This window comes from Sminthopsis crassicaudata, chromosome 1 (assembly GCF_048593235.1).
Source record: "Sminthopsis crassicaudata isolate SCR6 chromosome 1, ASM4859323v1, whole genome shotgun sequence".
NCBI classification, from domain to species: Eukaryota; Metazoa; Chordata; class Mammalia; order Dasyuromorphia; family Dasyuridae; genus Sminthopsis; species Sminthopsis crassicaudata.
In genome coordinates this window covers 474833910-474846010 of record NC_133617.1, presented here as the reverse complement: position 1 = coordinate 474846010, position 12101 = coordinate 474833910, and positions in this window count along the sequence as shown.

Here is a 12101-nt window from a genome sequence, read left to right as displayed (position 1 = left end):
CTATATAAATCCTAATTATTAGCCTGCTATCACCAGATCTCCAGTCTGGTGATGACTTTATTTCTTGAGTATTCTTTTATATTCCTGCTAATTCAAGAAATGTTTATAGAGAAATATAGGAGTATGCTACTAAATGTTTAAGATCATGGCTTTCTGTGGAAAGCACACATGCACACATCTATATGTGTTATAGTTTGTCTGTGTATGTGTGCAAAAATATTATACATATCATATGTATGCTCTTAAGCTTAATTTGTATAATTAATACTTTCTTAAGTCTACAACGAATAAAATTATGTCAAGTAATAATTTTAAATTTGTTAATATATAAATACAGACTTTGAAAATTTAACAGTGGGTTCTTGGTTTCAGTGCTCCTCTATGTATGACTATTTCTTCATGTATCTTACTCTCTTTTTAACTACTCTCCTCCCCTTTCGCTGTCTGTCTATTTCCCTATCATGTTTAATAGATTTCTATATTAATTCTGTATGTGTGCATATGTTTGGGTGTTCAACTTTCCCTTCTTTTCGTTACAAAAAAAAGTAATATTTATGACATGCCTACTTCCCTTATTCTTTCATTAATCATTGAGTATTTTTCATCTCATACACAGCTGTTAAGTGAGATACTCAGTTTAGGTAATAGTTATTAAGCACTTATTAAGTACCATGTACTGAGCTAAGCAGTAGGGTTACCAAAAAAAGGTAAAAATACAGTCCCTGCCCTTAGGGAGTTTATGTTCTAATGGAGAAGGAGACATATTTACAGTGTAAATGGAAGGTAATCTCAAAAAGAGGAGACAACCACTGGAGAAGGAAAGTGGGATAAGAGGGAGCCAGGAAAGGTCTCTTGAGAAGAGTAAAATTTAGATTGAGACTTAAAAAAGGCCCAATAACCAGAAAGTGGAAGTGAATGGGGAGAGCATTTTAGGCATGGAAAACAGTTATTATAAAGTCAAAGGACTGGAAAATAAATTGTCATATGTAAAAAGTAAGTCACAATAGCTAGATTCTGAGTTCTTTTCCCTTCATTCTTTCCTCCCCTATATAGTGTCCCTTCTCTTTCTATAGATCATAACATCAGAACAAAACCATTCACAATCCCGTCATACATCTTATTTAATCTTCCTTGCTTTTCTGGCATCTTTTAAGTCCTAGATAACATCTTACCTCTTAATAGAAGCTTTTCCTAGTTCTTCTTAATTCTAGATCTTCCTTTTGTTGATTATTTCCTATTTATTCTCTATATAGCTTGTTTTTATGCAATTGTTTTCAGGTCATCTCTACTATTAGAATGTGAACTCCTGAGGTCAGAGATATCGTTAGCCTGTCTCTGTATCCTCAATATTTAGCATAATATTTGGCACTTTGGGGTTTTCTGAGCAAAGATATTAGAATGGTTTTCTATTTCCTACTCCAGCTCAATTTACAGGTGAGGAACTGAGGCAAATACAGTTAAGTGATTTGCCACACAGCTAATAATTTTCTGATACCAAATTTGAACTCATGAAGATGAGACTTCCTGATTTCAAACCCATTGTTCTATGAATGACTTGACTTTTAGAGCAAACACCTAGGTTTACTAATATCCTACATCATTTTTAGCTTTTGTTGTATATTCCTCATTTTTATTTTTCTTCCTGTGCTAGTGAGAAGTTCGTCTAAGGTCATAATTTCATTTGAGAGTCTTAGAAGCATCAAATTTCTCATTTTCCAGTCATTGTGTAAATCTCATTTGGGAATGGTTATTTTAAAAATTCAAACATCTACTTACATGCTTCAATAATATTGTAAAGGTTTCACCAATTTCTATTCTAAAGAGGAGCTTAGGTCTGAAACATGTGAATATTATTAGTAAGCTACATGCATTTCCCACCAATTCTAGCTAACCAAGAATATATTGTCATTCATATATTCACTTAGCTTTGTGCTATTAATGTATATTTGATTCAGTAAGGTATAAGAATAGAAACAACATGGCAAAATGGATGGAATAGTTTGTCTGCTGTATTAAATCAAAATTATCAATAAAAAAAGGATGAACTCTGAAAAGGATAACAAGATGGATTTAGAGTCAGTAAGAATTCAGTTCAAGTCTTCCCTTTGTGGTCCCATGTGACCACAAGTAAGTGACCATACACTTTCCAGTGCTCCAGATTAAAGGCGTCTGCTTGAGACCCACATAGGAGACAAAATCCCCAAGTGATCCAGAGCAGATTAAAATTTAATTTGAAAATTTTTAACAAAATGAATGAAAATACAATAAAACATAAAGATAATCTGTGTTTTCCTATGACAAAATATGACTTTCAGGAACTGTTTCTATTTATATTTGACATCATTGTTCTACTGCTATACATTATAAAAATAAAAAAAGTTTTCAATACCCATCGGTAAATTGCCTATACCAATGAAATCAAAGGTTAAAACAAAAACAAAAACTAAAACTAGTACAAAAGATAGTACAAAACTATCTTTAAAATACTAAGCCTAATAGTTTTAAAAAATACTGTGATCCCAGCATAGACAGAAAAGGTACAAGATTAGGAAATTTGGGTTGCTTATTCAGAGGTGTGTGAGAAAAGGGTTCTAAAGTAGATCAAGCCTATAAGCCTCAGTTTCTGCTTCTCCAGAATCACGTGATTTTAGATAAGGCCTGGACTACATTCCATTGTCCAACATGGCCCAAGAAGCTGTATATCACCTTGTCTACTACATTCACTGACCAACTAGGGGAACAGTAGACTTATATGACCAATCATAACATATAGAGGGTGGGATTTTGGAGGGTCTTTGTATGAAATGTATAAAAGCTTGTAAGCATTTTCAAAGCTGTGGCCCTATCCTGCTATGAAATTTGGCTCACAGACCAGGGTGAGGTCTGCTTCTCGAGATTCTAATAAACAATTCTGCTTTCTATGTTATTTATGTATGTGGGGTATCTGTGTGTGTGTGTTTATATACATGTATATATATATACATATATATATATGCATATGTATATATTAGATGTATTATATATATTATAAGGAATTACTCACTCACACCCAAATTGAATTTCTCTATTGTTTTGGATATTACTTTCCCTGTTTATCCTTCTATGTTTCTGGTATTCCAGAATTCTTCTAAGTTTCTGTGGTGCTTTAAAGGCAAAGAGCAATGTTTAAAATCTAGAATATAATAAAGTTATTTTCTGAGTTAACAGAGGCTAAGTTTTGGGGGTAGAGAGAAATTTTACTTGGGACATCTTGAATTTGACATTCTTGACATATAGGTGGATATGAATGAATAAATAAAAAAATATCCATTGATCATCCATATTCTAGGCAACACGACAAGTACAGAGGTGACAGACAATTGAAAATTTGGCTTTGGCTTTCAAGAGCGAGATTCGAAATAGAAATGTATAACAATGAGGGAATAGATGGAGAGAAGAAGGTCAATGATAAGTCTTTAAGAAACATCAATATTAAAGGACTGATAAAAAGAATAAGCTAGAGATAGGAAGAGAACTAAGATATTATGTTTTTTGAGAAGTGAGGCAAAGAACATGCAGAAAGAAGAGGGTAATAGAGCTATTGTCAAATGTTGCAGAAAAGTAAAAAATGGATGAAGACTGAGAATAGTATAATGGTTTTGGTTATGAGGGATATGGATAACTTTGGAGATATTTATGGAGTGTGAAATGGAAGGAAGCCAAGTTGATAGTTATTGAGAAGAGACCTGGTGGTGAGAAAACACAAACACAGGGGATAGCATATTTTTCAAAAAGTGTGGTCATGATTTTTTTTGTCCTCCTTTGCAGAGGTTAATAAATACTTTATTATAGAATATACTTTAAAACTCCACTGAGGTTTTGGTTAGTTTTATTGAACTGATTTTTTCCTCTTTTTTCTTTGTTATGACAGGTTGTTCACTACATGCTAGGGGAGTAAGATATTAAAGAATTAGAGTTCTATAAAAATAAAATATATTAATAACATTTTAATTACTTGGTAGTAAAAGACAGGGAGGTGAGATTTTAGACATGGAATGGAAGGGATATGGAGAGATTCTTGAGCGAGTGTTTAGGATACCTAACATATTTTAAATCAGATAGGAAGAGATTGAAGAAATTATGAGACAAAAAACAGAGACAAACAAATACAGGGAAAGAGACAGAGTCAGACAGAGATAGAGACAGGGGTGAGAGTGGCAAAGAGTGTTCTATTCTCCATTCTGGAAGAAATTTTACACAGAAGGAGGACCAAGGATAAATTAATGGTTAGAGATAGAGGAACTTAATTCAAAGTTAACAATCATTAAGGGGTTATCTATTATATTATTGTCTTTTTTCTGGTGATACAAAATATCACAGTTCCTAAAGATTTTACTTTCTACTGGAGGACAGAATATATATATAAAATAAAAGGAAAATTCATGTGGGAGAGAAAACTGTAAATCTAGGGAATTGGAGAAGCCTTTACAAAAGAGGTGGTGCCTGAATTAAGAACTGAAGGATTACAAAGTTTATGAGAAATGGAAATAGGGACAAAGTGAATGTCTTGGGGGTTGGCTTGGGTGAATGCATAGAGGAGGGAAATGGCATAATGAGCTCAGAAAATGTTCAATTACAGAGTGTAGTAGAATGAAACAAAGTTGAAAATAAAGATAGGAGACCAAATATTGTGCTTTAAATGACAAGCTATGCATTTTATCCCATAATGGAATAGAGAACTAATATAAGTTTCTGATTAGTGGAACCCAAATGACCTGACCTATGGCTTAAGAAGATTATTTTGACAGTTGTATGAAAGAAAAATTGGAGAGAGAAAAATTGAAAGCAGGGAGATGAATTACAAGACCTTAATAACCCAATTAGATAGAAATATTATATAGTATAGTATAGTCTAAAGTCCAACCAAAAGGTAGAGTTTGACATATAGAGTCATGTCTGCATGAGTGAGGTTAGACTCTATAACTATATTATATAATAACATATAGAAACAGAATAAATAAGACTTGACATGTTCTTGGATATGAGTGATGAAAGGAGGGAAAAGTCCAGGCTAAATCTGAAGTTACAATCTTGAGAGCTGAGAATGGGGCAAGAAGTATGGTTCTCAACAATACATACAGAACGCAACAATAATACACTAATACAAAAGTTGTTAGGAAAGGTAGAATTTTGTTAGGAGATGAGTTTTTCTTTGGGCTTGAGTTTAAGATGTTCATAGGATATCCAAAAGGAAATATAGTACCTAGGGAATAGTTAATGGTGTATTACTGGAATCCAGGAGATAGATTAGAGTTGGATTAGAACTTGGAAGTCATCTTCCTCAGCTGCCTGTTTTTATGATTATTTCTTCTTAATAAAATTAGTTTATGTTGCTTTTTGTTTGCTGTCCCATACTGTGCTTTTAACTTCTTCATGACAAATACTGGAATCCCAAACCCCACGTCAAACTACATTAAGATAGCATGTCGTAATTGGTGGGGAAAGATCAAAATAAAAAGGAAATATCGAAGATTAGAACAAAAGGGGTACAAGTAGAGGATCTGGCTTTGACAATGAGTTGGATTACCTTTTCTTCAAATAATCTCTCTATGAGCATGTATGGTGTATCTCCTTAAATGAACATGAACAATCATTACAGGAGGCAAAGAAGAAAGAATGTATGGTAGTACTAGGAAATTTTAAAGACCAAGATAATAATACCAAATAATCCCTCACTGATGTCATCAGCCTACTCCACCCCCCTATTCTGAAGACATGATTTGGCTGATCTTTTGCAATTTGGACACTGGGAAAACATTATTTGTGTTTTAGCAGGGAATTAAAATGCACATCAATTTGGTATGCATTGAGTGCTTATAGTATTCTAAATCCCTCAATAAGTATTGGAAAATAAAAACAAAGCTGAAGAATGATGAAAAAGAACCTGGAAACATCAGTGTGGCAGTGGTTGGGAATCAAAACATTTCTGACTGATTCCTGGCAATAATAATGATAATGTAATGAGAGCATTTATATGATACTCTACAGCTTGCAATATGCTTTACAGATATTACCTCATTTTATTTTCACAATAACCTTGGGGAGATGAGTAGTATTTTTATCCCTATTTTATAGCTGAAGAAACTAAAGCAGACAGAGATCAAACAACTTTACCAGAGTTATATAGTTAGCAAGAATCTGAGACTGGATTGGAACTCAATTCTTCCTGATTTCAGGTTGAACACTCAGTTTACAAAATGCTTTACATATTTTATTCTTATTTGATCTTTACAACAACTTTTGGTGGTGTGTATTACTATTATCTCCATCTTACATATGAGGGAATTCAGAGTAATAAGTTGAGTGAGTTACCCAGGGTGATAAAAACCAATAAACATCTAAGGAAACTGAGACCCAGAGAAGTTATATACATATTTTAAAATAGCACAAAAGATGGAGCTGGAATTAAAACCCTTTAATTCAAAATTTAGTATTGAAATCCAATAAAATGGAAACAACTATTATATAATTTATCTCAGTTTTATTGTGAAAAGCTTTTAAAAATAATAGGGTGATAAAATTTTTGTTTTTTTTTTATTTTTAATCAGACCTGTGATTCCATCAATTGGGTATTACTGATGAACTACTGTTGTTATCCATGCCAATCAATTTTTTTTTTCTGCAATTTATGGTCTTAGAGCACTACTTGGAGCCCTGAGAAGTTAGTAGACATGTATAAAATCACTTGAATAGTATATATTAAACACAAGATTTGAATTCACATTTTCCTGACTTCAAGCTCAGAGCTTTATCTATTATTCCTCAATGCTTCTCAAATGTGTGTTATTAATACAATTATAGAGCCACACTAGACCTAGAGTCAAAAGCAATTATATAAATTATTTAGCAGACCCCTTCTGTCAAACAAGTTATGTTGTGTCCTGCTTTCTACAGCCCCCAAGTTGGGATGAAAAATGTACTGTGCTTTGTAGAGCCCCTATGCTGGGGTGATTAAAATATGCCATCCTAGTGAAGAAGTGATGAGGTGGGACTCCTGAGGATGGTGGAAAAATGGAGTCTGTTAATTTCAAGGACTTTCCCCTTTTATACCCTATACCCTGTGAAACAAAAACACTGGGCATGTGCTAAATATATACTGCACATGTGGGACCACATAAACAACTTGCTATTGTGTGTAGATGCCACCTGCTATCACTCTATTTCAATCTCCACATAGGTTATCACTGTCCCCTGACTTATCAAGAAGGCGGAAAGCCCTAAGGAGAGATGGGGAGCCTAACCAGACATTATCAGCAATTCTCTCTGGGCAGAGTTCCCCCACTGACTGTGACTCTCTACAAAGTTTAAGTATAGTCTTTTTTTCCAGTCAGCCACTGAGTAGTCATCAGACTCATCATGTTGCTTAATATCTTCAAGACTAAGCTTATTTATTTATAAAATGAGGTTAGACTCAAAGACTTTCCCACTCTAAATCTATGTTCCTATAACTTCCAGTGAATTTAATGAGGCAACTTGTTCTATTTTTTCTTTTCCTTTTTTCCCTTTATATTGGTAAAATAGAAGTCTGCCCCTCTATAAATTCCTCATATTGAGCCTGGTTTCCTTTTCTGAAGTCCCTCCGATGAATCGAGTTCCTTTTACATTTGATGGTCCTTCTGTTGTTTGAAGAGCATTATTCATACTCCCCATTCTGAAGACTTATCTAGGGGAACCATCATTAATTCTTTATATTTTTCATTATCTGGCATAGTTTTACTTTTCCTTTTGACACTGGGTATTCTCCTCCTTTAGGTTTGCTTCAGCATGTCCATTGAGATAACTCAGACAAGCTGGAGTTTGGGAGAAACTTTAATTTGTAAATCTCAAAGTCATTTATTGCATCATGGGCCATCATTAGTCATCTTGACTTTTGTCCTGCTATTGGACTTCAATGGCTCTGGAGGACAGAATAAGGATGATGATGTTGCACAGTTTTGCCTCATTTAAATCAAATTAAAATTAAGACTTTATCCTCATGATGTCACTGATTCTTTTTGAGAAGGAAAGCTGAACAACAACAAAAATGGCAGAAACAGTATATTAATGTATGCCTTAAGCTCCACTGTGGCCGTATAGATTAGAATAGGATCATTTTAGCCTTCATTCTTAACTCTCCTCCTCTTAATTCAGCCTAACTTTCCCTGATATTTCTAAAGTTATTTTCAGCAATGCATCACTGATAAATGGTTGAAATTGCAGTTAATTAAAATCCTCAAATTTTTTTACATAAATGATTTTTCAAGCCTCACCCTTCCTGTACTTATATGCACTTGTTGAATCTAAATCCAAGATTTTATCTTTACCTCTATTAATTTCTTCCCTTTTGATTCAGCTCATTATTATAGCACGTGGAAATCTCTTGGGAATCTCAGTTCTATTATTCCTTCCAGTTTTAGGTCATCTGCAAATAAGATAAACATGCCAAGTATGTCTTCAAGCCATTGATAGAAATGTTGAACAGAATAATCATGAGCAAATAGGCTTCTGGCATTGCTCCAGAGACCACCCTGGAGGGTGTTGATCCATTAATTAAACATTCAATGGCTCCAGTTATACTGCCAGTTACAAATGCACCTAATTATAATATCACCAAGCCCATTTTTTTTGGTTGTTGTTCCACAAGGCTATCATGAGAAGAAACATGTCATCTTCTGTACTGAAATCAGGAAATATGGAAACTCTAGTTTTTCCCTCAATTATCAGTCTCATCACCCTTTCAAAGAAGGAAATAGCACTAGATTGACATGATTTTTCTTAAAAAGGAAAGTGGAGACCACTGAGAACAGCATGAATTCAGTTACTCATGAGCCATCTATTTTACTAATGTTATGAATTTTGCAGGAAATGGACAATAAGCTCTCTATAGTTTCTCTGCAGAATTTGCGGCTTAAAAACCAAATCAAGACATTTGCTTGTTCTACTTTATCTCACCCATTTTCTGCCACCCTTCAAGGATCACAGACAGTTATTCAATAATCACATGCACATATTATTTCAGTACTTCAGGAAGTAAAGCATCTGGATCAGGGGACTTGAACTCATTTCAAGAAATAATAATAATAATAATAATAATAACCACAAAACTTCAGAGAAGGAAGTTGTTGTTCAGTCGTGTCTGACTCTTCATGATCCAGTTTGGCATTTTCATGACAAAGATATTAGAATGTTTTGCCATTTCCTTCTCCAGCTTTTTTTTACAGGTGAGGAAACTGAGGCAAACAGGGGCAAATGACTTGCCCAGGATCACACAGCTAGTAAGGCTGGATTTGAACTTGGGAAGATGATCTTCCTGATTCCAATCCCAGCACTCTGGTGTCACCTAGCTGTCTAAGTGACCGTAGAGGTCACCTAATCCAACTTTGCAAATCATGTATGTCATAACATCCTGGATAATTGGTGCTATCTTAATAATTCCTTATTTATTATGGGTCTTGACTTCCTCTTAACCATTTTTCTTTTATTCTTTCTGTGTGAAGATGATTCTCCTACTTCTTTCAACGGGGAATAAAGTAGCATATTCATTCAAATCTGGGTTCAAGTTCTGATTCTGACACTTAAACGTTTTATGACTATTGGTAGACCATACATATTAAAGACAGAATACATCTTCAAAGCCATCTAATGCAACTATTTCATTTTACAATTGAAAAAAGTCAGTGAACATCAAGCCCTCCTATCAGAGCTGTTAGCTCTCCTTGCATGCCCATTGTATTCCAATCATGCGGGTAAAAAATGGCAGAGGCAGCACTGAAACTTAGATCCTTGGTCACCAACTCCAAACTCTTTATATTATACTGAGTTGCAATTTTAAGTCAGACAAACTCCTCATTTGTAAAAGTGGGGATAATACCTGCTATACTTTACCAAGTTGTTGATGAGGATTGAATGAAATAATATATGTAAAGGGCTTTTGCAATAAAGGGCTTTGCTACAAGAGACTATGGCAGCAGCATAAATGCATGTTTGATTTAGAGTCAGATGTGCCTTTTTTTTTTCTGTTCTTGTGTTTTTGGTCAAATCGACCAACTTCTCTCCCTTCAGTATTCTTGTATGTACAGTGAAGATCCCTTCCATCTTGAAATTTGTAATCCTGTGATCCAATGAAAATAGATTGCCTAGTTCAGGTCTTCTCTCTGCCATTCATTAACACTGCCCTGTCTGCTCCAAATAGTGATCAATGAATGTTTGGTTTTATTCAGTCATTCCATTCTTCAAAGAACCAATCAATAAGCATTATTAATTGTTTCTTATGTGCCAGTCACAAAGCATGATGCTGAGGATACCCGATCCCATGAAATTTATATTCTATCAAGAGAAACAGTACTTAAACAAACAAATATAACATACATGCAATAAATACAGTCATTTTAGAGATATTTTAGTTTATTTTAACAGATGACACTTGAATTGGCCTCTGAACGAAGCTATGAGTTCTGAGAAGTAGACATGAAAGGTACATTGATTTTAGGAATGGGGATATCTTCTTTAGAATTGTACATTCATTTTAGGTATGGATATATCTTCTGTAGACTATTTTACATATACAAAATGCCAAAAAGTTTTGGTGCAATTTAAAGCTGAACCTGACTCTTTCTGAGTCCTAGTCTAGCACCCTATCCAATATATCATACAAAGGGATAGGGAATTGCAATTTCATTGGTACAGAGAACTTCTGGATGAGGAAATTTCTTCTGCCAAAATAGTTCATCATTTTCTTTGCAATTTGTATTCTTAGGGATTTGTCTAGAGCCCATTTTCTTAACATGTAGGTAATGACCCCATGTGGGATCTTGTAACTGAATGAATCACAAAATTATGATTTACTATCAGTAAATGTTTGATTTGTATGCCCATTTTATATGTCTATATACTCAGGGTCTTACAAAAAATTTTATAAGCATAGAAATGTCGTGAATAGAAAATGTTTAGACCCTGTTTTAAATCACTGAGGGTTTAAATGATGTCTCCGGGGTTTGGGTCAGTATATATTAATGGAACTTGAACCCAGTCTTTTGGTCTTTTGGAATCCAATGCTGATTCTAGTACTTCATGCTGTTTCTCAAATTTGCGTTATTATTACAATTATAGAATTACATAAGCCAGACTGCTTCTTATACATTGAATAATTAAAAATAATATATAATATGTCAAAAATGTGAAATGCAACTAATTATAGGTTGGATCATAAAGAAAGCAGTCAGGAAAGGCTTCATGGAAGAAGTGGGCCTAGAATTTCATCTGAAAGAGGGGAAAAAAGGAGAAGGAGGAGAGAGTCTTATTTTTACTAGGTTGTCAGTGTACTTTTTAGCAAATATGTCTAAAGTATTTTTGATTTTGCAGTTTTAATGTGCCTGTGTAAAATCCTTGGTGGGTAAGTGATTGCATATGCTAAGTGGGGAGGGAAGCCACATATCAGAAAGCCTTTGAAATGTGGACGTTTTGCTGCAAGTGCTGACATGACTTAAACTAGAGCAGAGCAAATTGGGTTACTAAAATTCAAGTGCCATGGAGAAAAGGAGAGAAGTTATTGCTACAAATGATCCCGTCTACATTTGGCGGAACAAGAGAGCAATAAATCCGCTCTCTCAGAACCCAAATGTAAAAATGCTAAAATGTTCTGGATTAGGGGAAACAAATCACCCCTGATGAAAGGCAGGCTGGCAGGCCAACAACCCTTCTAAATGTTCCCAATGGCTGCCCATTTACAATGAATTGGATTGATGGTCACACCACAATAAACACTTGACTACAAAGCCTTTCAGGAAGAAAGCTTACACAAGGTCACTTGGTTAAGGCATTAACCCAAATCCCCAGTGTCTGTGTTGCCATCTCAAATAGAAACTCTTATTTTTATCTTGCTTCCATTTATAGTATTTTATTGTAATTATGGAAACTCCATTCTTTACTTCTCCCTTCCTGAGCTATGAATGGCTAGACTAGGGGCAGAAGTAATGGCAGCAATACTAACAACAGATTGCATTCAGAGCTGAGGTTAGCAATTTTGATGTTTGATATAAGCAGCAAGAAAGACATTGGGAGCAGCATGGAACAGATCCATGACA